Raw genomic sequence first — 17,111 nt, 5'->3', positions numbered from 1 at the left:
CGACTACAAAGTTTTCAGAAGACTTGAAATCTTCTTCTAAAGTACTGAAAACACTGACTATGTTATTGTACAGTATAGGGGGCACTAGGATTTGAACCTGGGACCTCTTGATCTGCAGTCAAATGCTCTACCACTGAGCTATACCCCCTACGTGGACTCCAGGATATAATGAATTGAGGAGAATGTGTAGAGATAATACCTGACTGCAAAATCTCAGAAGACTGTCGTTTGAAATCTTCTTCTAAAGCATTGAAAACACTGATAATGTCAATGTACAGTATAGGGGGCACTAGGATTTGAACCTGGGACCTCTTGATCTGCAGTCAAATGCTCTACCACTGAGCTATACCCCCTACATGGACTCCAGGTTATAATGAATTGTGGAGAATGTGTAGAGATAATACCTGACTACAAAGTTTTCAGAAGACTGAAATCTTCTTCTAAAGTACTGAAAACACTGACAATGTACAGTATAGGGGGCACTAGGATTTGAACCTGGGACCTCTTGATCTGCAGTCAAATGCTCTACCACTGAGCTATACCCCCTACATGGACTCCAGGTTATAATGAATCGTGGAGAATGTGTAGAGATAATACCTGACTGCAAAATCTCAGAAGACTGTCGTTTGAAATCTTCTTCTAAAGCATTGAAAACACTGATAATGTCAATGTACAGTACAGGGGGCACTACGATTTGAACGTGGGACCTCTTGATCTGCAGTCAAATGCTCTACCACTGAGCTATACCCCCTACGTGGACTCCAGGATAAAATGAATTAAGGAGAATGTGTAGAGATAATACCTTACTGCAAAATCTCAAAAGACTATCGTTTGAAATCTTCTTCTAAAGCATTGAAAACACTGACAATGTACAGTATAGGGGGCACTAGGATTTGAACCTGGGACCTCTTGATCTGCAGTCAAATGCTCTACCACTGAGCTATACCCCCTATGTGACATTTTCATAATGAAATGACTCGAAGGTGTAGAGATAATACCCGACTACAAAGTTTTCAGAAGACTTGAAATCTTCTTCTAAAGTACAAAAAAAAAACACTGACTATGTTATTGTACAGTATAGGGGGCACTAGGATTTGAACCTGGGACCTCTTGATCTGCAGTCAAATGCTCTACCACTGAGCTATACCCCCTACATGGACTCCAGGATATAATGAATTAAGGAGAATGTGTAGAGATAATACCTGACTACAAAGTTTTCAGAAGACTGAAATCTTCTTCTAAAGTACTGAAAACACTGACAATGTCAATGTACAGTATAGGGGGCACTAGGATTTGAACCTGGGACCTCTTGATCTGCAGTCAAATGCTCTACCACTGAGCTATACCCCCTACATGGACTCCAGGTTATAATGAATTGAGGAGAATGTGTAGAGATAATACCTGACTACAAAGTTTTCAGAAGACTGAAATCTTCTTCTAAAGTACTGAAAACACTGACAATGTCAATGTAAAGTATAGGGGGCACTAGGATTTGAACCTGGGACCTCTTGATCTGCAGTCAAATGCTCTACCACTGAGCTATACCCCCTACATGGACTCCAGGATATAATGAATTAAGGAGAATGTGTAGAGATAATACCTGACTGCAAAATCTCAGCAGACAGTCATTTGAAATCTTCTTCTAAAGCATTGAAAACACTGACAATGTACAGTATAGGGGGCACTAGGATTTGAACCTGGGACCTCTTGATCTGCAGTCAAATGCTCTACCACTGAGCTATACCCCCTATGTGACATCCAATTCATAATGAAATGACTCGAAGGTGTAGAGATAATACCCGACTACAAAGTTTTCAGAAGACTTGAAATCTTCTTCTAAAGTACTGAAAACACTGACTATGTTATTGTACAGTATAGGGGGCACTAGGATTTGAACCTGGGACCTCTAGATCTGCAGTCAAATGCTCTACCACTGAGCTATACCCCCTACATGGACTCCAGGTTATAATGAATCATGGAGAATGTGTAGAGATAATACCTGACTGCAAAATCTCGGAAGACTGTCGTTTGAAATCTTCTTCTAAAGCATTGAAAACACTGATAATGTCAATGTACAGTACAGGGGGCACTACGATTTGAACGTGGGACCTCTTGATCTGCAGTCAAATGCTCTACCACTGAGCTATACCCCCTACGTGGACTCCAGGATGAAATGAATTAAGGAGAATGTGTAGAGATAATACCTGACTGCAAAATCTCAGAAGACTATCGTTTGAAATCTTCTTCTAAAGCATTGAAAACACTGACAATGTACAGTATAGGGGGCACTAGGATTTGAACCTGGGACCTCTTGATCTGCAGTCAAATGCTCTACCACTGAGCTATACCCCCTACATGGACTCCAGGATATAATGAATTGAGGAGAATGTGTAGAGATAATACCTGACTACAAAGTTTTCAGAAGACTGAAATCTTCTTCTAAAGTACTGAAAACACTGACTATGTTATTGTACAGCATAGGAGGCACTAGGATTTGAACCTGGGACCTCTTGATCTGCAGTCAAATGCTCTACCACTGAGCTATACCCCCTACATGGACTCCAGGATATAATGAATTAAGGAGAATGTGTAGAGATAATACCTGACTACAAAGTTTTCAGAAGACTGTCGTTTGAAATCTTCTTCTAAAGCATTGAAAACACTGATAATGTCAATGTACAGTACAGGGGGCACTAGGATTTGAACGTGGGACCTCTTGATCTGCAGTCAAATGCTCTACCACTGAGCTATACCCCCTACGTGGACTCCAGGATATAATGAATTAAGGAGAATGTGTAGAGATAATACCTGACTGCAAAATCTCAGAAGACTATCGTTTGAAATCTTCTTCTAAAGCATTGAAAACACTGACATTGTACAGTATAGGGGGCACTAGGATTTGAACCTGGGACCTCTTGATCTGCAGTCAAATGCTCTACCACTGAGCTATACCCCCTATGTGACATCCAATTCATAATGAAATGACTCGAAGGTGTAGAGATAATACCCGACTACAAAGTTTTCAGAAGACTTGAAATCTTCTTCTAAAGTACTAAAAAAAAACACTGACTATGTTATTGTACAGTATAGGGGGCACTAGGATTTGAACCTGGGACCTCTTGATCTGCAGTCAAATGCTCTACCACTGAGCTATACCCCCTACATGGACTCCAGGATATAATGAATTAAGGAGAATGTGTAGAGATAATACCTGACTACAAAGTTTTCAGAAGACTGAAATCTTCTTCTAAAGTACTGAAAACACTGACAATGTCAATGTACAGTATAGGGGGCACTAGGATTTGAACCTGGGACCTCTTGATCTGCAGTCAAATGCTCTACCACTGAGCTATACCCCCTACATGGACTCCAGGATATAATGAATTAAGGAGAATGTGTAGAGATAATACCTGACTACAAAGTTTTCAGAAGACTGAAATCTTCTTCTAAAGTACTGAAAACACTGACAATGTCAATGTACAGTATAGGGGGCACTAGGATTTGAACCTGGGACCTCTTGATCTGCAGTCAAATGCTCTACCACTGAGCTATACCCCCTACATGGACTCCAGGTTATAATGAATTGAGGAGAATGTGTAGAGATAATACCTGACTGCAAAATCTCAGCAGACTGTCATTTGAAATCTTCTTCTAAAGCATTGAAAACACTGACAATGTACAGTATTGGGGGCACTAGGATTTGAACCTGGGACCTCTTGATCTGCAGTCAAATGCTCTACCACTGAGCTATACCCCCTATGTGACATCCAATTCATACTGAAATGACTCGAAGGTGTAGAGATAATACCCGACTACAAAGTTTTCAGAAGACTTGAAATCTTCTTCTAAAGTACTGAAAACACTGACTATGTTATTGTACAGTATAGGGGGCACTAGGATTTGAACCTGGGACCTCTTGATCTGCAGTCAAATGCTCTACCACTGAGCTATACCCCCTACATGGACTCCAGGTTATAATGAATCGTGGAGAATGTGTAGAGATAATACCTGACTGCAAAATCTCAGAAGACCGTCGTTTGAAATCTTCTTCTAAAGCATTGAAAACACTGATAATGTCAATGTACAGTACAGGGGGCACTACGATTTGAACGTGGGACCTCTTGATCTGCAGTCAAATGCTCTACCACTGAGCTATACCCCCTACGTGGACTCCAGGATAAAATGAATTAAGGAGAATGTGTAGAGATAATACCTGACTGCAAAATCTCAGAAGACTATCGTTTGAAATCTTCTTCTAAAGCATTGAAAACACTGACAATATACAGTATAGGGGGCACTAGGATTTGAACCTGGGACCTCTTGATCTGCAGTCAAATGCTCTACCACTGAGCTATACCCCCTACATGGACTCCAGGATATAATGAATTGAGGAGAATGTGTAGAGATAATACCTGACTACAAAGTTTTCAGAAGACTGAAATCTTCTTCTAAAGTACTGAAAACACTGACTATGTTATTGTACAGTATAGGAGGCACTAGGATTTGAACCTGGGACCTCTTGATCTGCAGTCAAATGCTCTACCACTGAGCTATACCCCCTACATGGACTCCAGGATATAATGAATTAAGGAGAATGTGTAGAGATAATACCTGACTACAAAGTTTTCAGAAGACTGAAATCTTCTTCTAAAGTACTGAAAACACTGACAATGTCAATGTACAGTATAGGGGGCACTAGGATTTGAACCTGGGACCTCTTGATCTGCAGTCAAATGCTCTACCACTGAGCTATACCCCCTACATGGACTCCAGGATATAATGAATTAAGGAGAATGTGTAGAGATAATACCTGACTACAAAGTTTTCAGAAGACTGAAATCTTCTTCTAAAGTACTGAAAACACTGACAATGTCAATGTACAGTATAGGGGGCACTAGGATTTGAACCTGGGACCTCTTGATCTGCAGTCAAATGCTCTACCACTGAGCTATACCCCCTACATGGACTCCAGGTTATAATGAATTGAGGAGAATGTGTAGAGATAATACCTGACTGCAAAATCTCAGCAGACTGTCATTTGAAATCTTCTTCTAAAGCATTGAAAACACTGACAATGTACAGTATTGGGGGCACTAGGATTTGAACCTGGGACCTCTTGATCTGCAGTCAAATGCTCTACCACTGAGCTATACCCCCTATGTGACATCCAATTCATACTGAAATGACTCGAAGGTGTAGAGATAATACCCGACTACAAAGTTTTCAGAAGACTTGAAATCTTCTTCTAAAGTACTGAAAACACTGACTATGTTATTGTACAGTATAGGGGGCACTAGGATTTGAACCTGGGACCTCTTGATCTGCAGTCAAATGCTCTACCACTGAGCTATACCCCCTACATGGACTCCAGGTTATAATGAATCGTGGAGAATGTGTAGAGATAATACCTGACTGCAAAATCTCAGAAGACTGTCGTTTGAAATCTTCTTCTAAAGCATTGAAAACACTGATAATGTCAATGTACAGTACAGGGGGCACTACGATTTGAACGTGGGACCTCTTGATCTGCAGTCAAATGCTCTACCACTGAGCTATACCCCCTACGTGGACTCCAGGATAAAATGAATTAAGGAGAATGTGTAGAGATAATACCTGACTGCAAAATCTCAGAAGACTATCGTTTGAAATCTTCTTCTAAAGCATTGAAAACACTGACAATATACAGTATAGGGGGCACTAGGATTTGAACCTGGGACCTCTTGATCTGCAGTCAAATGCTCTACCACTGAGCTATACCCCCTACATGGACTCCAGGATATAATGAATTGAGGAGAATGTGTAGAGATAATACCTGACTACAAAGTTTTCAGAAGACTGAAATCTTCTTCTAAAGTACTGAAAACACTGACTATGTTATTGTACAGTATAGGAGGCACTAGGATTTGAACCTGGGACCTCTTGATCTGCAGTCAAATGCTCTACCACTGACCTATACCCCCTACATGGACTCCAGGATATAATGAATTAAGGAGAATGTGTAGAGATAATACCTGACTACAAAGTTTTCAGAAGACTGTCGTTTGAAATCTTCTTCTAAAGCATTGAAAACACTGATAATGTCAATGTACAGTACAGGGGGCACTAGGATTTGAACCTGGGACCTCTTGATCTGCAGTCAAATGCTCTACCACTGAGCTATACCCCCTACGTGGACTCCAGGATATAATGAATTAAGGAGAATGTGTAGAGATAATACCTGACTGCAAAATCTCAGAAGACTATCGTTTGAAATCTTCTTCTAAAGCATTGAAAACACTGACATTGTACAGTATAGGGGGCACTAGGATTTGAACCTGGGACCTCTTGATCTGCAGTCAAATGCTCTACCACTGAGCTATACCCCCTATGTGACATCCAATTCATAATGAAATGACTCGAAGGTGTAGAGATAATACCCGACTACAAAGTTTTCAGAAGACTTGAAATCTTCTTCTAAAGTACTAAAAAAAAACACTGACTATGTTATTGTACAGTATAGGGGGCACTAGGATTTGAACCTGGGACCTCTTGATCTGCAGTCAAATGCTCTACCACTGAGCTATACCCCCTACATGGACTCCAGGATATAATGAATTAAGGAGAATGTGTAGAGATAATACCTGACTACAAAGTTTTCAGAAGACTGAAATCTTCTTCTAAAGTACTGAAAACACTGACAATGTCAATGTACAGTATAGGGGGCACTAGGATTTGAACCTGGGACCTCTTGATCTGCAGTCAAATGCTCTACCACTGAGCTATACCCCCTACATGGACTCCAGGATATAATGAATTAAGGAGAATGTGTAGAGATAATACCTGACTACAAAGTTTTCAGAAGACTGAAATCTTCTTCTAAAGTACTGAAAACACTGACAATGTCAATGTACAGTATAGGGGGCACTAGGATTTGAACCTGGGACCTCTTGATCTGCAGTCAAATGCTCTACCACTGAGCTATACCCCCTACATGGACTCCAGGTTATAATGAATTGAGGAGAATGTGTAGAGATAATACCTGACTGCAAAATCTCAGCAGACTGTCATTTGAAATCTTCTTCTAAAGCATTGAAAACACTGACAATGTACAGTATTGGGGGCACTAGGATTTGAACCTGGGACCTCTTGATCTGCAGTCAAATGCTCTACCACTGAGCTATACCCCCTATGTGACATCCAATTCATACTGAAATGACTCGAAGGTGTAGAGATAATACCCGACTACAAAGTTTTCAGAAGACTTGAAATCTTCTTCTAAAGTACTGAAAACACTGACTATGTTATTGTACAGTATAGGGGGCACTAGGATTTGAACCTGGGACCTCTTGATCTGCAGTCAAATGCTCTACCACTGAGCTATACCCCCTACATGGACTCCAGGTTATAATGAATCGTGGAGAATGTGTAGAGATAATACCTGACTGCAAAATCTCAGAAGACTGTCGTTTGAAATCTTCTTCTAAAGCATTGAAAACACTGATAATGTCAATGTACAGTACAGGGGGCACTACGATTTGAACGTGGGACCTCTTGATCTGCAGTCAAATGCTCTACCACTGAGCTATACCCCCTACGTGGACTCCAGGATAAAATGAATTAAGGAGAATGTGTAGAGATAATACCTGACTGCAAAATCTCAGAAGACTATCGTTTGAAATCTTCTTCTAAAGCATTGAAAACACTGACAATATACAGTATAGGGGGCACTAGGATTTGAACCTGGGACCTCTTGATCTGCAGTCAAATGCTCTACCACTGAGCTATACCCCCTACATGGACTCCAGGATATAATGAATTGAGGAGAATGTGTAGAGATAATACCTGACTACAAAGTTTTCAGAAGACTGAAATCTTCTTCTAAAGTACTGAAAACACTGACTATGTTATTGTACAGTATAGGAGGCACTAGGATTTGAACCTGGGACCTCTTGATCTGCAGTCAAATGCTCTACCACTGACCTATACCCCCTACATGGACTCCAGGATATAATGAATTAAGGAGAATGTGTAGAGATAATACCTGACTACAAAGTTTTCAGAAGACTGTCGTTTGAAATCTTCTTCTAAAGCATTGAAAACACTGATAATGTCAATGTACAGTACAGGGGGCACTAGGATTTGAACCTGGGACCTCTTGATCTGCAGTCAAATGCTCTACCACTGAGCTATACCCCCTACGTGGACTCCAGGATATAATGAATTAAGGAGAATGTGTAGAGATAATACCTGACTGCAAAATCTCAGAAGACTATCGTTTGAAATCTTCTTCTAAAGCATTGAAAACACTGACATTGTACAGTATAGGGGGCACTAGGATTTGAACCTGGGACCTCTTGATCTGCAGTCAAATGCTCTACCACTGAGCTATACCCCCTATGTGACATCCAATTCATAATGAAATGACTCGAAGGTGTAGAGATAATACCCGACTACAAAGTTTTCAGAAGACTTGAAATCTTCTTCTAAAGTACTAAAAAAAAACACTGACTATGTTATTGTACAGTATAGGGGGCACTAGGATTTGAACCTGGGACCTCTTGATCTGCAGTCAAATGCTCTACCACTGAGCTATACCCCCTACATGGACTCCAGGATATAATGAATTAAGGAGAATGTGTAGAGATAATACCTGACTACAAAGTTTTCAGAAGACTGAAATCTTCTTCTAAAGTACTGAAAACACTGACAATGTCAATGTACAGTATAGGGGGCACTAGGATTTGAACCTGGGACCTCTTGATCTGCAGTCAAATGCTCTACCACTGAGCTATACCCCCTACATGGACTCCAGGATATAATGAATTAAGGAGAATGTGTAGAGATAATACCTGACTACAAAGTTTTCAGAAGACTGAAATCTTCTTCTAAAGTACTGAAAACACTGACAATGTCAATGTACAGTATAGGGGGCACTAGGATTTGAACCTGGGACCTCTTGATCTGCAGTCAAATGCTCTACCACTGAGCTATACCCCCTACATGGACTCCAGGTTATAATGAATTGAGGAGAATGTGTAGAGATAATACCTGACTGCAAAATCTCAGCAGACTGTCATTTGAAATCTTCTTCTAAAGCATTGAAAACACTGACAATGTACAGTATTGGGGGCACTAGGATTTGAACCTGGGACCTCTTGATCTGCAGTCAAATGCTCTACCACTGAGCTATACCCCCTATGTGACATCCAATTCATACTGAAATGACTCGAAGGTGTAGAGATAATACCCGACTACAAAGTTTTCAGAAGACTTGAAATCTTCTTCTAAAGTACTGAAAACACTGACTATGTTATTGTACAGTATAGGGGGCACTAGGATTTGAACCTGGGACCTCTTGATCTGCAGTCAAATGCTCTACCACTGAGCTATACCCCCTACATGGACTCCAGGTTATAATGAATCGTGGAGAATGTGTAGAGATAATACCTGACTGCAAAATCTCAGAAGACTGTCGTTTGAAATCTTCTTCTAAAGCATTGAAAACACTGATAATGTCAATGTACAGTACAGGGGGCACTACGATTTGAACGTGGGACCTCTTGATCTGCAGTCAAATGCTCTACCACTGAGCTATACCCCCTACGTGGACTCCAGGATAAAATGAATTAAGGAGAATGTGTAGAGATAATACCTGACTGCAAAATCTCAGAAGACTATCGTTTGAAATCTTCTTCTAAAGCATTGAAAACACTGACAATATACAGTATAGGGGGCACTAGGATTTGAACCTGGGACCTCTTGATCTGCAGTCAAATGCTCTACCACTGAGCTATACCCCCTACATGGACTCCAGGATATAATGAATTGAGGAGAATGTGTAGAGATAATACCTGACTACAAAGTTTTCAGAAGACTGAAATCTTCTTCTAAAGTACTGAAAACACTGACTATGTTATTGTACAGTATAGGAGGCACTAGGATTTGAACCTGGGACCTCTTGATCTGCAGTCAAATGCTCTACCACTGAGCTATACCCCCTACATGGACTCCAGGATATAATGAATTAAGGAGAATGTGTAGAGATAATACCTGACTACAAAGTTTTCAGAAGACTGAAATCTTCTTCTAAAGTACTGAAAACACTGACAATGTCAATGTACAGTATAGGGGGCACTAGGATTTGAACCTGGGACCTCTTGATCTGCAGTCAAATGCTCTACCACTGAGCTATACCCCCTACATGGACTCCAGGTTATAATGAATTGAGGAGAATGTGTAGAGATAATACCTGACTGCAAAATCTCAGCAAACTGTCATTTGAAATCTTCTTCTAAAGCATTGAAAACACTGACAATGTACAGTATTGGGGGCACTAGGATTTGAACCTGGGACCTCTTGATCTGCAGTCAAATGCTCTACCACTGAGCTATACCCCCTATGTGACATCCAATTCATACTGAAATGACTCGAAGGTGTAGAGATAATACCCGACTACAAAGTTTTCAGAAGACTTGAAATCTTCTTCTAAAGTACTGAAAACACTGACTATGTTATTGTACAGTATAGGGGGCACTAGGATTTGAACCTGGGACCTCTTGATCTGCAGTCAAATGCTCTACCACTGAGCTATACCCCCTACATGGACTCCAGGTTATAATGAATCGTGGAGAATGTGTAGAGATAATACCTGACTGCAAAATCTCAGAAGACTGTCGTTTGAAATCTTCTTCTAAAGCATTGAAAACACTGATAATGTCAATGTACAGTACAGGGGGCACTACGATTTGAACGTGGGACCTCTTGATCTGCAGTCAAATGCTCTACCACTGAGCTATACCCCCTACGTGGACTCCAGGATAAAATGAATTAAGGAGAATGTGTAGAGATAATACCTGACTGCAAAATCTCAGAAGACTATCGTTTGAAATCTTCTTCTAAAGCATTGAAAACACTGACATTGTACAGTATAGGGGGCACTAGGATTTGAACCTGGGACCTCTTGATCTGCAGTCAAATGCTCTACCACTGAGCTATACCCCCTATGTGACATCCAATTCATAATGAAATGACTCGAAGGTGTAGAGATAATACCCGACTACAAAGTTTTCAGAAGACTTGAAATCTTCTTCTAAAGTACTAAAAAAAAACACTGACTATGTTATTGTACAGTATAGGGGGCACTAGGATTTGAACCTGGGACCTCTTGATCTGCAGTCAAATGCTCTACCACTGAGCTATACCCCCTACATGGACTCCAGGATATAATGAATTAAGGAGAATGTGTAGAGATAATACCTGACTACAAAGTTTTCAGAAGACTGAAATCTTCTTCTAAAGTACTGAAAACACTGACAATGTCAATGTACAGTATAGGGGGCACTAGGATTTGAACCTGGGACCTCTTGATCTGCAGTCAAATGCTCTACCACTGAGCTATACCCCCTACATGGATTCCAGGATATAATGAATTAAGGAGAATGTGTAGAGATAATACCTGACTACAAAGTTTTCAGAAGACTGAAATCTTCTTCTAAAGTACTGAAAACACTGACAATGTCAATGTACAGTATAGGGGGCACTAGGATTTGAACCTGGGACCTCTTGATCTGCAGTCAAATGCTCTACCACTGAGCTATACCCCCTACATGGACTCCAGGTTATAATGAATTGAGGAGAATGTGTAGAGATAATACCTGACTGCAAAATCTCAGCAGACTGTCATTTGAAATCTTCTTCTAAAGCATTGAAAACACTGACAATGTACAGTATAGGGGGCACTAAGATTTGAACCTGGGACCTCTTGATCTGCAGTCAAATGCTCTACCACTGAGCTATACCCCCTATGTGACATCCAATTCATAATGAAATGACTCGAAGGTGTAGAGATAATACCCGACTACAAAGTTTTCAGAAGACTTGAAATCTTCTTCTAAAGTACTGAAAACACTGACTATGTTATTGTACAGTATAGGGGGCACTAGGATTTGAACCTGGGACCTCTTGATCTGCAGTCAAATGCTCTACCACTGAGCTATACCCCCTACATGGACTCCAGGTTATAATGAATCGTGGAGAATGTGTAGAGATAATACCTGACTGCAAAATCTCAGAAGACTGTCGTTTGAAATCTTCTTCTAAAGCATTGAAAACACTGATAATGTCAATGTACAGTACAGGGGGCACTACGATTTGAACGTGGGACCTCTTGATCTGCAGTCAAATGCTCTACCACTGAGCTATACCCCCTACGTGGACTCCAGGATAAAATGAATTAAGGAGAATGTGTAGAGATAATACCTGACTGCAAAATCTCAGAAGACTATCGTTTGAAATCTTCTTCTAAAGCATTGAAAACACTGACATTGTACAGTATAGGGGGCACTAGGATTTGAACCTGGGACCTCTTGATCTGCAGTCAAATGCTCTACCACTGAGCTATACCCCCTATGTGACATCCAATTCATAATGAAATGACTCGAAGGTGTAGAGATAATACCCGACTACAAAGTTTTCAGAAGACTTGAAATCTTCTTCTAAAGTACTAAAAAAAAACACTGACTATGTTATTGTACAGTATAGGGGGCACTAGGATTTGAACCTGGGACCTCTTGATCTGCAGTCAAATGCTCTACCACTGAGCTATACCCCCTACATGGACTCCAGGATATAATGAATTAAGGAGAATGTGTAGAGATAATACCTGACTACAAAGTTTTCAGAAGACTGAAATCTTCTTCTAAAGTACTGAAAACACTGACAATGTCAATGTACAGTATAGGGGGCACTAGGATTTGAACCTGGGACCTCTTGATCTGCAGTCAAATGCTCTACCACTGAGCTATACCCCCTACATGGACTCCAGGATATAATGAATTAAGGAGAATGTGTAGAGATAATACCTGACTACAAAGTTTTCAGAAGACTGAAATCTTCTTCTAAAGTACTGAAAACACTGACAATGTCAATGTACAGTATAGGGGGCACTAGGATTTGAACCTGGGACCTCTTGATCTGCAGTCAAATGCTCTACCACTGAGCTATACCCCCTACATGGACTCCAGGTTATAATGAATTGAGGAGAATGTGTAGAGATAATACCTGACTGCAAAATCTCAGCAGACTGTCATTTGAAATCTTCTTCTAAAGCATTGAAAACACTGACAATGTACAGTATAGGGGGCACTAAGATTTGAACCTGGGACCTCTTGATCTGCAGTCAAATGCTCTACCACTGAGCTATACCCCCTATGTGACATCCAATTCATAATGAAATGACTCGAAGGTGTAGAGATAATACCCGACTACAAAGTTTTCAGAAGACTTGAAATCTTCTTCTAAAGTACTGAAAACACTGACTATGTTATTGTACAGTATAGGGGGCACTAGGATTTGAACCTGGGACCTCTTGATCTGCAGTCAAATGCTCTACCACTGAGCTATACCCCCTACATGGACTCCAGGTTATAATGAATCGTGGAGAATGTGTAGAGATAATACCTGACTGCAAAATCTCAGAAGACTGTCGTTTGAAATCTTCTTCTAAAGCATTGAAAACACTGATAATGTCAATGTACAGTACAGGGGGCACTACGATTTGAACGTGGGACCTCTTGATCTGCAGTCAAATGCTCTACCACTGAGCTATACCCCCTACGTGGACTCCAGGATAAAATGAATTAAGGAGAATGTGTAGAGATAATACCTGACTGCAAAATCTCAGAAGACTATCGTTTGAAATCTTCTTCTAAAGCATTGAAAACACTGACAATGTACAGTATAGGGGGCACTAGGATTTGAACCTGGGACCTCTTGATCTGCAGTCAAATGCTCTACCACTGAGCTATACCCCCTACATGGACTCCAGGATATAATGAATTGAGGAGAATGTGTAGAGATAATACCTGACTACAAAGTTTTCAGAAGACTGAAATCTTCTTCTAAAGTACTGAAAACACTGACTATGTTATTGTACAGTATAGGAGGCACTAGGATTTGAACCTGGGACCTCTTGATCTGCAGTCAAATGCTCTACCACTGAGCTATACCCCCTACATGGACTCCAGGATATAATGAATTAAGGAGAATGTGTAGAGATAATACCTGACTACAAAGTTTTCAGAAGACTGAAATCTTCTTCTAAAGTACTGAAAACACTGACAATGTCAATGTACAGTATAGGGGGCACTAGGATTTGAACCTGGGACCTCTTGATCTGCAGTCAAATGCTCTACCACTGAGCTATACCCCCTACATGGACTCCAGGTTATAATGAATTGAGGAGAATGTGTAGAGATAATACCTGACTGCAAAATCTCAGCAGACTGTCATTTGAAATCTTCTTCTAAAGCATTGAAAACACTGACAATGTACAGTATAGGGGGCACTAGGATTTGAACCTGGGACCTCTTGATCTGCAGTCAAATGCTCTACCACTGAGCTATACCCCCTATGTGACATCCAATTCATACTGAAATGACTCGAAGGTGTAGAGATAATACCCGACTACAAAGTTTTCAGAAGACTTGAAATCTTCTTCTAAAGTACTGAAAACACTGACTATGTTATTGTACAGTATAGGGGGCACTAGGATTTGAACCTGGGACCTCTTGATCTGCAGTCAAATGCTCTACCACTGAGCTATACCCCCTACATGGACTCCAGGTTATAATGAATCGTGGAGAATGTGTAGAGATAATACCTGACTGCAAAATCTCAGAAGAGTGTCGTTTGAAATCTTCTTCTAAAGCATTGAAAACACTGATAATGTCAATGTACAGTACAGGGGGCACTACGATTTGAACGTGGGACCTCTTGATCTGCAGTCAAATGCTCTACCACTGAGCTATACCCCCTACGTGGACTCCAGGATAAAATGAATTAAGGAGAATGTGTAGAGATAATACCTGACTGCAAAATCTCAGAAGACTATCGTTTGAAATCTTCTTCTAAAGCATTGAAAACACTGACAATATACAGTATAGGGGGCACTAGGATTTGAACCTGGGACCTCTTGATCTGCAGTCAAATGCTCTACCACTGAGCTATACCCCCTACATGGACTCCAGGATATAATGAATTGAGGAGAATGTGTAGAGATAATACCTGACTACAAAGTTTTCAGAAGACTGAAATCTTCTTCTAAAGTACTGAAAACACTGACTATGTTATTGTACAGTATAGGAGGCACTAGAATTTGAACCTGGGACCTCTTGATCTGCAGTCAAATGCTCTACCACTGAGCTATACCCCCTACATGGACTCCAGGATATAATGAATTAAGGAGAATGTGTAGAGATAATACCTGACTACAAAGTTTTCAGAAGACTGTCGTTTGAAATCTTCTTCTAAAGCATTGAAAACACTGATAATGTCAATGTACAGTACAGGGGGCACTAGGATTTGAACCTGGGACCTCTTGATCTGCAGTCAAATGCTCTACCACTGAGCTATACCCCCTACGTGGACTCCAGGATATAATGAATTAAGGAGAATGTGTAGAGATAATACCTGACTGCAAAATCTCAGAAGACTATCGTTTGAAATCTTCTTCTAAAGCATTGAAAACACTGACATTGTACAGTATAGGGGGCACTAGGATTTGAACCTGGGACCTCTTGATCTGCAGTCAAATGCTCTACCACTGAGCTATACCCCCTATGTGACATCCAATTCATAATGAAATGACTCGAAGGTGTAGAGATAATACCCGACTACAAAGTTTTCAGAAGACTTGAAATCTTCTTCTAAAGTACTAAAAAAAAACACTGACTATGTTATTGTACAGTATAGGGGGCACTAGGATTTGAACCTGGGACCTCTTGATCTGCAGTCAAATGCTCTACCACTGAGCTATACCCCCTACATGGACTCCAGGATATAATGAATTAAGGAGAATGTGTAGAGATAATACCTGACTACAAAGTTTTCAGAAGACTGAAATCTTCTTCTAAAGTACTGAAAACACTGACAATGTCAATGTACAGTATAGGGGGCACTAGGATTTGAACCTGGGACCTCTTGATCTGCAGTCAAATGCTCTACCACTGAGCTATACCCCCTACATGGACTCCAGGATATAATGAATTAAGGAGAATGTGTAGAGATAATACCTGACTACAAAGTTTTCAGAAGACTGAAATCTTCTTCTAAAGTACTGAAAACACTGACAATGTCAATGTACAGTATAGGGGGCACTAGGATTTGAACCTGGGACCTCTTGATCTGCAGTCAAATGCTCTACCACTGAGCTATACCCCCTACATGGACTCCAGGTTATAATGAATTGAGGAGAATGTGTAGAGATAATACCTGACTGCAAAATCTCAGCAGACTGTCATTTGAAATCTTCTTCTAAAGCATTGAAAACACTGACAATGTACAGTATAGGGGGCACTAGGATTTGAACCTGGGACCTCTTGATCTGCAGTCAAATGCTCTACCACTGAGCTATACCCCCTATGTGACATCCAATTCATAATGAAATGACTCGAAGGTGTAGAGATAATACCCGACTACAAAGTTTTCAGAAGACTTGAAATCTTCTTCTAAAGTACTGAAAACACTGACTATGTTATTGTACAGTATAGGGGGCACTAGGATTTGAACCTGGGACCTCTTGATCTGCAGTCAAATGCTCTACCACTGAGCTATACCCCCTACATGGACTCCAGGTTATAATGAATCGTGGAGAATGTGTAGAGATAATACCTGACTGCAAAATCTCAGAAGACTGTCGTTTGAAATCTTCTTCTAAAGCATTGAAAACACTGATAATGTCAATGTACAGTACAGGGGGCACTACGATTTGAACGTGGGACCTCTTGATCTGCAGTCAAATGCTCTACCACTGAGCTATACCCCCTACGTGGACTCCAGGATAAAATGAATTAAGGAGAATGTGTAGAGATAATACCTGACTGCAAAATCTCAGAAGACTATCGTTTGAAATCTTCTTCTAAAGCATTGAAAAGACTGACAATGTACAGTATAGGGGGCACTAGGATTTGAACCTGGGACCTCTTGATCTGCAGTCAAATGCTCTACCACTGAGCTATACCCCCTACATGGACTCCAGGATATAATGAATTGAGGAGAATGTGTAGAGATAATACCTGACTACAAAGTTTTCAGAAGACTGAAATCTTCTTCTAAAGTACTGAAAACACTGACTA

At 40.6% G+C, this 17,111-nt stretch overlaps 85 non-coding genes across 85 annotated transcripts; all 85 read right to left on the bottom strand.

Annotated features, from left to right (window-relative positions):
- Nucleotides 1–76: 76 nt before the first annotated feature.
- trnac-gca (transfer RNA cysteine (anticodon GCA)) lies at nucleotides 77–148 on the bottom strand. Its single transcript has one exon. It is a non-coding gene; the product is annotated as a tRNA-Cys (tRNA).
- A 133-nt stretch (nucleotides 149–281) lies between these two features.
- On the bottom strand, nucleotides 282–353 carry trnac-gca (transfer RNA cysteine (anticodon GCA)). The gene has a single exon. It is a non-coding gene; the product is annotated as a tRNA-Cys (tRNA).
- A 121-nt stretch (nucleotides 354–474) lies between these two features.
- trnac-gca (transfer RNA cysteine (anticodon GCA)) lies at nucleotides 475–546 on the bottom strand. The gene has a single exon. It is a non-coding gene; the product is annotated as a tRNA-Cys (tRNA).
- Nucleotides 547–679: 133 nt separating this feature from the next.
- On the bottom strand, nucleotides 680–751 carry trnac-gca (transfer RNA cysteine (anticodon GCA)). Its single transcript has one exon. It is a non-coding gene; the product is annotated as a tRNA-Cys (tRNA).
- A 127-nt stretch (nucleotides 752–878) lies between these two features.
- trnac-gca (transfer RNA cysteine (anticodon GCA)) lies at nucleotides 879–950 on the bottom strand. Its single transcript has one exon. It is a non-coding gene; the product is annotated as a tRNA-Cys (tRNA).
- A 129-nt stretch (nucleotides 951–1,079) lies between these two features.
- trnac-gca (transfer RNA cysteine (anticodon GCA)) lies at nucleotides 1,080–1,151 on the bottom strand. The gene has a single exon. It is a non-coding gene; the product is annotated as a tRNA-Cys (tRNA).
- A 127-nt stretch (nucleotides 1,152–1,278) lies between these two features.
- trnac-gca (transfer RNA cysteine (anticodon GCA)) lies at nucleotides 1,279–1,350 on the bottom strand. Its single transcript has one exon. It is a non-coding gene; the product is annotated as a tRNA-Cys (tRNA).
- Nucleotides 1,351–1,477: 127 nt separating this feature from the next.
- Nucleotides 1,478–1,549, bottom strand: trnac-gca (transfer RNA cysteine (anticodon GCA)). Its single transcript has one exon. It is a non-coding gene; the product is annotated as a tRNA-Cys (tRNA).
- A 127-nt stretch (nucleotides 1,550–1,676) lies between these two features.
- Nucleotides 1,677–1,748, bottom strand: trnac-gca (transfer RNA cysteine (anticodon GCA)). Its single transcript has one exon. It is a non-coding gene; the product is annotated as a tRNA-Cys (tRNA).
- A 128-nt stretch (nucleotides 1,749–1,876) lies between these two features.
- On the bottom strand, nucleotides 1,877–1,948 carry trnac-gca (transfer RNA cysteine (anticodon GCA)). The gene has a single exon. It is a non-coding gene; the product is annotated as a tRNA-Cys (tRNA).
- Nucleotides 1,949–2,081: 133 nt separating this feature from the next.
- trnac-gca (transfer RNA cysteine (anticodon GCA)) lies at nucleotides 2,082–2,153 on the bottom strand. The gene has a single exon. It is a non-coding gene; the product is annotated as a tRNA-Cys (tRNA).
- A 127-nt stretch (nucleotides 2,154–2,280) lies between these two features.
- On the bottom strand, nucleotides 2,281–2,352 carry trnac-gca (transfer RNA cysteine (anticodon GCA)). Its single transcript has one exon. It is a non-coding gene; the product is annotated as a tRNA-Cys (tRNA).
- Nucleotides 2,353–2,479: 127 nt separating this feature from the next.
- Nucleotides 2,480–2,551, bottom strand: trnac-gca (transfer RNA cysteine (anticodon GCA)). The gene has a single exon. It is a non-coding gene; the product is annotated as a tRNA-Cys (tRNA).
- Nucleotides 2,552–2,685: 134 nt separating this feature from the next.
- Nucleotides 2,686–2,757, bottom strand: trnac-gca (transfer RNA cysteine (anticodon GCA)). Its single transcript has one exon. It is a non-coding gene; the product is annotated as a tRNA-Cys (tRNA).
- A 127-nt stretch (nucleotides 2,758–2,884) lies between these two features.
- trnac-gca (transfer RNA cysteine (anticodon GCA)) lies at nucleotides 2,885–2,956 on the bottom strand. The gene has a single exon. It is a non-coding gene; the product is annotated as a tRNA-Cys (tRNA).
- Nucleotides 2,957–3,088: 132 nt separating this feature from the next.
- Nucleotides 3,089–3,160, bottom strand: trnac-gca (transfer RNA cysteine (anticodon GCA)). The gene has a single exon. It is a non-coding gene; the product is annotated as a tRNA-Cys (tRNA).
- Nucleotides 3,161–3,287: 127 nt separating this feature from the next.
- trnac-gca (transfer RNA cysteine (anticodon GCA)) lies at nucleotides 3,288–3,359 on the bottom strand. The gene has a single exon. It is a non-coding gene; the product is annotated as a tRNA-Cys (tRNA).
- Nucleotides 3,360–3,486: 127 nt separating this feature from the next.
- trnac-gca (transfer RNA cysteine (anticodon GCA)) lies at nucleotides 3,487–3,558 on the bottom strand. The gene has a single exon. It is a non-coding gene; the product is annotated as a tRNA-Cys (tRNA).
- A 127-nt stretch (nucleotides 3,559–3,685) lies between these two features.
- Nucleotides 3,686–3,757, bottom strand: trnac-gca (transfer RNA cysteine (anticodon GCA)). The gene has a single exon. It is a non-coding gene; the product is annotated as a tRNA-Cys (tRNA).
- A 128-nt stretch (nucleotides 3,758–3,885) lies between these two features.
- trnac-gca (transfer RNA cysteine (anticodon GCA)) lies at nucleotides 3,886–3,957 on the bottom strand. Its single transcript has one exon. It is a non-coding gene; the product is annotated as a tRNA-Cys (tRNA).
- Nucleotides 3,958–4,090: 133 nt separating this feature from the next.
- On the bottom strand, nucleotides 4,091–4,162 carry trnac-gca (transfer RNA cysteine (anticodon GCA)). Its single transcript has one exon. It is a non-coding gene; the product is annotated as a tRNA-Cys (tRNA).
- Nucleotides 4,163–4,289: 127 nt separating this feature from the next.
- trnac-gca (transfer RNA cysteine (anticodon GCA)) lies at nucleotides 4,290–4,361 on the bottom strand. The gene has a single exon. It is a non-coding gene; the product is annotated as a tRNA-Cys (tRNA).
- Nucleotides 4,362–4,488: 127 nt separating this feature from the next.
- trnac-gca (transfer RNA cysteine (anticodon GCA)) lies at nucleotides 4,489–4,560 on the bottom strand. The gene has a single exon. It is a non-coding gene; the product is annotated as a tRNA-Cys (tRNA).
- Nucleotides 4,561–4,687: 127 nt separating this feature from the next.
- On the bottom strand, nucleotides 4,688–4,759 carry trnac-gca (transfer RNA cysteine (anticodon GCA)). Its single transcript has one exon. It is a non-coding gene; the product is annotated as a tRNA-Cys (tRNA).
- A 127-nt stretch (nucleotides 4,760–4,886) lies between these two features.
- Nucleotides 4,887–4,958, bottom strand: trnac-gca (transfer RNA cysteine (anticodon GCA)). Its single transcript has one exon. It is a non-coding gene; the product is annotated as a tRNA-Cys (tRNA).
- A 127-nt stretch (nucleotides 4,959–5,085) lies between these two features.
- Nucleotides 5,086–5,157, bottom strand: trnac-gca (transfer RNA cysteine (anticodon GCA)). The gene has a single exon. It is a non-coding gene; the product is annotated as a tRNA-Cys (tRNA).
- A 128-nt stretch (nucleotides 5,158–5,285) lies between these two features.
- On the bottom strand, nucleotides 5,286–5,357 carry trnac-gca (transfer RNA cysteine (anticodon GCA)). Its single transcript has one exon. It is a non-coding gene; the product is annotated as a tRNA-Cys (tRNA).
- A 133-nt stretch (nucleotides 5,358–5,490) lies between these two features.
- trnac-gca (transfer RNA cysteine (anticodon GCA)) lies at nucleotides 5,491–5,562 on the bottom strand. Its single transcript has one exon. It is a non-coding gene; the product is annotated as a tRNA-Cys (tRNA).
- A 127-nt stretch (nucleotides 5,563–5,689) lies between these two features.
- Nucleotides 5,690–5,761, bottom strand: trnac-gca (transfer RNA cysteine (anticodon GCA)). The gene has a single exon. It is a non-coding gene; the product is annotated as a tRNA-Cys (tRNA).
- Nucleotides 5,762–5,888: 127 nt separating this feature from the next.
- On the bottom strand, nucleotides 5,889–5,960 carry trnac-gca (transfer RNA cysteine (anticodon GCA)). Its single transcript has one exon. It is a non-coding gene; the product is annotated as a tRNA-Cys (tRNA).
- Nucleotides 5,961–6,094: 134 nt separating this feature from the next.
- trnac-gca (transfer RNA cysteine (anticodon GCA)) lies at nucleotides 6,095–6,166 on the bottom strand. Its single transcript has one exon. It is a non-coding gene; the product is annotated as a tRNA-Cys (tRNA).
- A 127-nt stretch (nucleotides 6,167–6,293) lies between these two features.
- Nucleotides 6,294–6,365, bottom strand: trnac-gca (transfer RNA cysteine (anticodon GCA)). Its single transcript has one exon. It is a non-coding gene; the product is annotated as a tRNA-Cys (tRNA).
- Nucleotides 6,366–6,497: 132 nt separating this feature from the next.
- trnac-gca (transfer RNA cysteine (anticodon GCA)) lies at nucleotides 6,498–6,569 on the bottom strand. The gene has a single exon. It is a non-coding gene; the product is annotated as a tRNA-Cys (tRNA).
- Nucleotides 6,570–6,696: 127 nt separating this feature from the next.
- On the bottom strand, nucleotides 6,697–6,768 carry trnac-gca (transfer RNA cysteine (anticodon GCA)). Its single transcript has one exon. It is a non-coding gene; the product is annotated as a tRNA-Cys (tRNA).
- Nucleotides 6,769–6,895: 127 nt separating this feature from the next.
- On the bottom strand, nucleotides 6,896–6,967 carry trnac-gca (transfer RNA cysteine (anticodon GCA)). The gene has a single exon. It is a non-coding gene; the product is annotated as a tRNA-Cys (tRNA).
- Nucleotides 6,968–7,094: 127 nt separating this feature from the next.
- Nucleotides 7,095–7,166, bottom strand: trnac-gca (transfer RNA cysteine (anticodon GCA)). The gene has a single exon. It is a non-coding gene; the product is annotated as a tRNA-Cys (tRNA).
- Nucleotides 7,167–7,294: 128 nt separating this feature from the next.
- Nucleotides 7,295–7,366, bottom strand: trnac-gca (transfer RNA cysteine (anticodon GCA)). The gene has a single exon. It is a non-coding gene; the product is annotated as a tRNA-Cys (tRNA).
- A 133-nt stretch (nucleotides 7,367–7,499) lies between these two features.
- On the bottom strand, nucleotides 7,500–7,571 carry trnac-gca (transfer RNA cysteine (anticodon GCA)). The gene has a single exon. It is a non-coding gene; the product is annotated as a tRNA-Cys (tRNA).
- Nucleotides 7,572–7,698: 127 nt separating this feature from the next.
- On the bottom strand, nucleotides 7,699–7,770 carry trnac-gca (transfer RNA cysteine (anticodon GCA)). Its single transcript has one exon. It is a non-coding gene; the product is annotated as a tRNA-Cys (tRNA).
- A 127-nt stretch (nucleotides 7,771–7,897) lies between these two features.
- trnac-gca (transfer RNA cysteine (anticodon GCA)) lies at nucleotides 7,898–7,969 on the bottom strand. Its single transcript has one exon. It is a non-coding gene; the product is annotated as a tRNA-Cys (tRNA).
- Nucleotides 7,970–8,103: 134 nt separating this feature from the next.
- Nucleotides 8,104–8,175, bottom strand: trnac-gca (transfer RNA cysteine (anticodon GCA)). The gene has a single exon. It is a non-coding gene; the product is annotated as a tRNA-Cys (tRNA).
- Nucleotides 8,176–8,302: 127 nt separating this feature from the next.
- trnac-gca (transfer RNA cysteine (anticodon GCA)) lies at nucleotides 8,303–8,374 on the bottom strand. Its single transcript has one exon. It is a non-coding gene; the product is annotated as a tRNA-Cys (tRNA).
- Nucleotides 8,375–8,506: 132 nt separating this feature from the next.
- trnac-gca (transfer RNA cysteine (anticodon GCA)) lies at nucleotides 8,507–8,578 on the bottom strand. The gene has a single exon. It is a non-coding gene; the product is annotated as a tRNA-Cys (tRNA).
- Nucleotides 8,579–8,705: 127 nt separating this feature from the next.
- On the bottom strand, nucleotides 8,706–8,777 carry trnac-gca (transfer RNA cysteine (anticodon GCA)). The gene has a single exon. It is a non-coding gene; the product is annotated as a tRNA-Cys (tRNA).
- A 127-nt stretch (nucleotides 8,778–8,904) lies between these two features.
- Nucleotides 8,905–8,976, bottom strand: trnac-gca (transfer RNA cysteine (anticodon GCA)). Its single transcript has one exon. It is a non-coding gene; the product is annotated as a tRNA-Cys (tRNA).
- A 127-nt stretch (nucleotides 8,977–9,103) lies between these two features.
- On the bottom strand, nucleotides 9,104–9,175 carry trnac-gca (transfer RNA cysteine (anticodon GCA)). The gene has a single exon. It is a non-coding gene; the product is annotated as a tRNA-Cys (tRNA).
- Nucleotides 9,176–9,303: 128 nt separating this feature from the next.
- Nucleotides 9,304–9,375, bottom strand: trnac-gca (transfer RNA cysteine (anticodon GCA)). The gene has a single exon. It is a non-coding gene; the product is annotated as a tRNA-Cys (tRNA).
- Nucleotides 9,376–9,508: 133 nt separating this feature from the next.
- trnac-gca (transfer RNA cysteine (anticodon GCA)) lies at nucleotides 9,509–9,580 on the bottom strand. Its single transcript has one exon. It is a non-coding gene; the product is annotated as a tRNA-Cys (tRNA).
- Nucleotides 9,581–9,707: 127 nt separating this feature from the next.
- On the bottom strand, nucleotides 9,708–9,779 carry trnac-gca (transfer RNA cysteine (anticodon GCA)). The gene has a single exon. It is a non-coding gene; the product is annotated as a tRNA-Cys (tRNA).
- A 127-nt stretch (nucleotides 9,780–9,906) lies between these two features.
- Nucleotides 9,907–9,978, bottom strand: trnac-gca (transfer RNA cysteine (anticodon GCA)). Its single transcript has one exon. It is a non-coding gene; the product is annotated as a tRNA-Cys (tRNA).
- Nucleotides 9,979–10,105: 127 nt separating this feature from the next.
- On the bottom strand, nucleotides 10,106–10,177 carry trnac-gca (transfer RNA cysteine (anticodon GCA)). The gene has a single exon. It is a non-coding gene; the product is annotated as a tRNA-Cys (tRNA).
- Nucleotides 10,178–10,304: 127 nt separating this feature from the next.
- trnac-gca (transfer RNA cysteine (anticodon GCA)) lies at nucleotides 10,305–10,376 on the bottom strand. The gene has a single exon. It is a non-coding gene; the product is annotated as a tRNA-Cys (tRNA).
- Nucleotides 10,377–10,504: 128 nt separating this feature from the next.
- On the bottom strand, nucleotides 10,505–10,576 carry trnac-gca (transfer RNA cysteine (anticodon GCA)). Its single transcript has one exon. It is a non-coding gene; the product is annotated as a tRNA-Cys (tRNA).
- Nucleotides 10,577–10,709: 133 nt separating this feature from the next.
- Nucleotides 10,710–10,781, bottom strand: trnac-gca (transfer RNA cysteine (anticodon GCA)). The gene has a single exon. It is a non-coding gene; the product is annotated as a tRNA-Cys (tRNA).
- A 127-nt stretch (nucleotides 10,782–10,908) lies between these two features.
- On the bottom strand, nucleotides 10,909–10,980 carry trnac-gca (transfer RNA cysteine (anticodon GCA)). The gene has a single exon. It is a non-coding gene; the product is annotated as a tRNA-Cys (tRNA).
- A 132-nt stretch (nucleotides 10,981–11,112) lies between these two features.
- Nucleotides 11,113–11,184, bottom strand: trnac-gca (transfer RNA cysteine (anticodon GCA)). The gene has a single exon. It is a non-coding gene; the product is annotated as a tRNA-Cys (tRNA).
- A 127-nt stretch (nucleotides 11,185–11,311) lies between these two features.
- On the bottom strand, nucleotides 11,312–11,383 carry trnac-gca (transfer RNA cysteine (anticodon GCA)). The gene has a single exon. It is a non-coding gene; the product is annotated as a tRNA-Cys (tRNA).
- A 127-nt stretch (nucleotides 11,384–11,510) lies between these two features.
- On the bottom strand, nucleotides 11,511–11,582 carry trnac-gca (transfer RNA cysteine (anticodon GCA)). Its single transcript has one exon. It is a non-coding gene; the product is annotated as a tRNA-Cys (tRNA).
- A 127-nt stretch (nucleotides 11,583–11,709) lies between these two features.
- trnac-gca (transfer RNA cysteine (anticodon GCA)) lies at nucleotides 11,710–11,781 on the bottom strand. Its single transcript has one exon. It is a non-coding gene; the product is annotated as a tRNA-Cys (tRNA).
- Nucleotides 11,782–11,909: 128 nt separating this feature from the next.
- On the bottom strand, nucleotides 11,910–11,981 carry trnac-gca (transfer RNA cysteine (anticodon GCA)). Its single transcript has one exon. It is a non-coding gene; the product is annotated as a tRNA-Cys (tRNA).
- A 133-nt stretch (nucleotides 11,982–12,114) lies between these two features.
- Nucleotides 12,115–12,186, bottom strand: trnac-gca (transfer RNA cysteine (anticodon GCA)). The gene has a single exon. It is a non-coding gene; the product is annotated as a tRNA-Cys (tRNA).
- A 127-nt stretch (nucleotides 12,187–12,313) lies between these two features.
- Nucleotides 12,314–12,385, bottom strand: trnac-gca (transfer RNA cysteine (anticodon GCA)). The gene has a single exon. It is a non-coding gene; the product is annotated as a tRNA-Cys (tRNA).
- A 132-nt stretch (nucleotides 12,386–12,517) lies between these two features.
- On the bottom strand, nucleotides 12,518–12,589 carry trnac-gca (transfer RNA cysteine (anticodon GCA)). The gene has a single exon. It is a non-coding gene; the product is annotated as a tRNA-Cys (tRNA).
- A 127-nt stretch (nucleotides 12,590–12,716) lies between these two features.
- trnac-gca (transfer RNA cysteine (anticodon GCA)) lies at nucleotides 12,717–12,788 on the bottom strand. The gene has a single exon. It is a non-coding gene; the product is annotated as a tRNA-Cys (tRNA).
- A 127-nt stretch (nucleotides 12,789–12,915) lies between these two features.
- trnac-gca (transfer RNA cysteine (anticodon GCA)) lies at nucleotides 12,916–12,987 on the bottom strand. The gene has a single exon. It is a non-coding gene; the product is annotated as a tRNA-Cys (tRNA).
- A 127-nt stretch (nucleotides 12,988–13,114) lies between these two features.
- trnac-gca (transfer RNA cysteine (anticodon GCA)) lies at nucleotides 13,115–13,186 on the bottom strand. The gene has a single exon. It is a non-coding gene; the product is annotated as a tRNA-Cys (tRNA).
- A 128-nt stretch (nucleotides 13,187–13,314) lies between these two features.
- Nucleotides 13,315–13,386, bottom strand: trnac-gca (transfer RNA cysteine (anticodon GCA)). Its single transcript has one exon. It is a non-coding gene; the product is annotated as a tRNA-Cys (tRNA).
- A 133-nt stretch (nucleotides 13,387–13,519) lies between these two features.
- trnac-gca (transfer RNA cysteine (anticodon GCA)) lies at nucleotides 13,520–13,591 on the bottom strand. Its single transcript has one exon. It is a non-coding gene; the product is annotated as a tRNA-Cys (tRNA).
- A 127-nt stretch (nucleotides 13,592–13,718) lies between these two features.
- On the bottom strand, nucleotides 13,719–13,790 carry trnac-gca (transfer RNA cysteine (anticodon GCA)). Its single transcript has one exon. It is a non-coding gene; the product is annotated as a tRNA-Cys (tRNA).
- Nucleotides 13,791–13,917: 127 nt separating this feature from the next.
- On the bottom strand, nucleotides 13,918–13,989 carry trnac-gca (transfer RNA cysteine (anticodon GCA)). The gene has a single exon. It is a non-coding gene; the product is annotated as a tRNA-Cys (tRNA).
- Nucleotides 13,990–14,116: 127 nt separating this feature from the next.
- trnac-gca (transfer RNA cysteine (anticodon GCA)) lies at nucleotides 14,117–14,188 on the bottom strand. Its single transcript has one exon. It is a non-coding gene; the product is annotated as a tRNA-Cys (tRNA).
- A 127-nt stretch (nucleotides 14,189–14,315) lies between these two features.
- On the bottom strand, nucleotides 14,316–14,387 carry trnac-gca (transfer RNA cysteine (anticodon GCA)). The gene has a single exon. It is a non-coding gene; the product is annotated as a tRNA-Cys (tRNA).
- A 128-nt stretch (nucleotides 14,388–14,515) lies between these two features.
- Nucleotides 14,516–14,587, bottom strand: trnac-gca (transfer RNA cysteine (anticodon GCA)). The gene has a single exon. It is a non-coding gene; the product is annotated as a tRNA-Cys (tRNA).
- Nucleotides 14,588–14,720: 133 nt separating this feature from the next.
- trnac-gca (transfer RNA cysteine (anticodon GCA)) lies at nucleotides 14,721–14,792 on the bottom strand. Its single transcript has one exon. It is a non-coding gene; the product is annotated as a tRNA-Cys (tRNA).
- Nucleotides 14,793–14,919: 127 nt separating this feature from the next.
- trnac-gca (transfer RNA cysteine (anticodon GCA)) lies at nucleotides 14,920–14,991 on the bottom strand. The gene has a single exon. It is a non-coding gene; the product is annotated as a tRNA-Cys (tRNA).
- Nucleotides 14,992–15,118: 127 nt separating this feature from the next.
- On the bottom strand, nucleotides 15,119–15,190 carry trnac-gca (transfer RNA cysteine (anticodon GCA)). Its single transcript has one exon. It is a non-coding gene; the product is annotated as a tRNA-Cys (tRNA).
- A 134-nt stretch (nucleotides 15,191–15,324) lies between these two features.
- On the bottom strand, nucleotides 15,325–15,396 carry trnac-gca (transfer RNA cysteine (anticodon GCA)). Its single transcript has one exon. It is a non-coding gene; the product is annotated as a tRNA-Cys (tRNA).
- Nucleotides 15,397–15,523: 127 nt separating this feature from the next.
- Nucleotides 15,524–15,595, bottom strand: trnac-gca (transfer RNA cysteine (anticodon GCA)). The gene has a single exon. It is a non-coding gene; the product is annotated as a tRNA-Cys (tRNA).
- A 132-nt stretch (nucleotides 15,596–15,727) lies between these two features.
- trnac-gca (transfer RNA cysteine (anticodon GCA)) lies at nucleotides 15,728–15,799 on the bottom strand. Its single transcript has one exon. It is a non-coding gene; the product is annotated as a tRNA-Cys (tRNA).
- A 127-nt stretch (nucleotides 15,800–15,926) lies between these two features.
- On the bottom strand, nucleotides 15,927–15,998 carry trnac-gca (transfer RNA cysteine (anticodon GCA)). Its single transcript has one exon. It is a non-coding gene; the product is annotated as a tRNA-Cys (tRNA).
- A 127-nt stretch (nucleotides 15,999–16,125) lies between these two features.
- On the bottom strand, nucleotides 16,126–16,197 carry trnac-gca (transfer RNA cysteine (anticodon GCA)). The gene has a single exon. It is a non-coding gene; the product is annotated as a tRNA-Cys (tRNA).
- A 127-nt stretch (nucleotides 16,198–16,324) lies between these two features.
- On the bottom strand, nucleotides 16,325–16,396 carry trnac-gca (transfer RNA cysteine (anticodon GCA)). The gene has a single exon. It is a non-coding gene; the product is annotated as a tRNA-Cys (tRNA).
- Nucleotides 16,397–16,524: 128 nt separating this feature from the next.
- Nucleotides 16,525–16,596, bottom strand: trnac-gca (transfer RNA cysteine (anticodon GCA)). The gene has a single exon. It is a non-coding gene; the product is annotated as a tRNA-Cys (tRNA).
- Nucleotides 16,597–16,729: 133 nt separating this feature from the next.
- Nucleotides 16,730–16,801, bottom strand: trnac-gca (transfer RNA cysteine (anticodon GCA)). The gene has a single exon. It is a non-coding gene; the product is annotated as a tRNA-Cys (tRNA).
- Nucleotides 16,802–16,928: 127 nt separating this feature from the next.
- trnac-gca (transfer RNA cysteine (anticodon GCA)) lies at nucleotides 16,929–17,000 on the bottom strand. Its single transcript has one exon. It is a non-coding gene; the product is annotated as a tRNA-Cys (tRNA).
- Nucleotides 17,001–17,111: the final 111 nt, after the last annotated feature.

Source organism: Hypomesus nipponensis, chromosome 1 (genome assembly GCF_054491055.1).
Source record: "Hypomesus nipponensis isolate SF chromosome 1, ASM5449105v1, whole genome shotgun sequence".
NCBI lineage: Eukaryota > Metazoa > Chordata > Actinopteri > Osmeriformes > Osmeridae > Hypomesus > Hypomesus nipponensis.
Note: the sequence above shows the minus strand (reverse complement) of the source record. Positions and strands in the feature narration are given on the sequence as shown.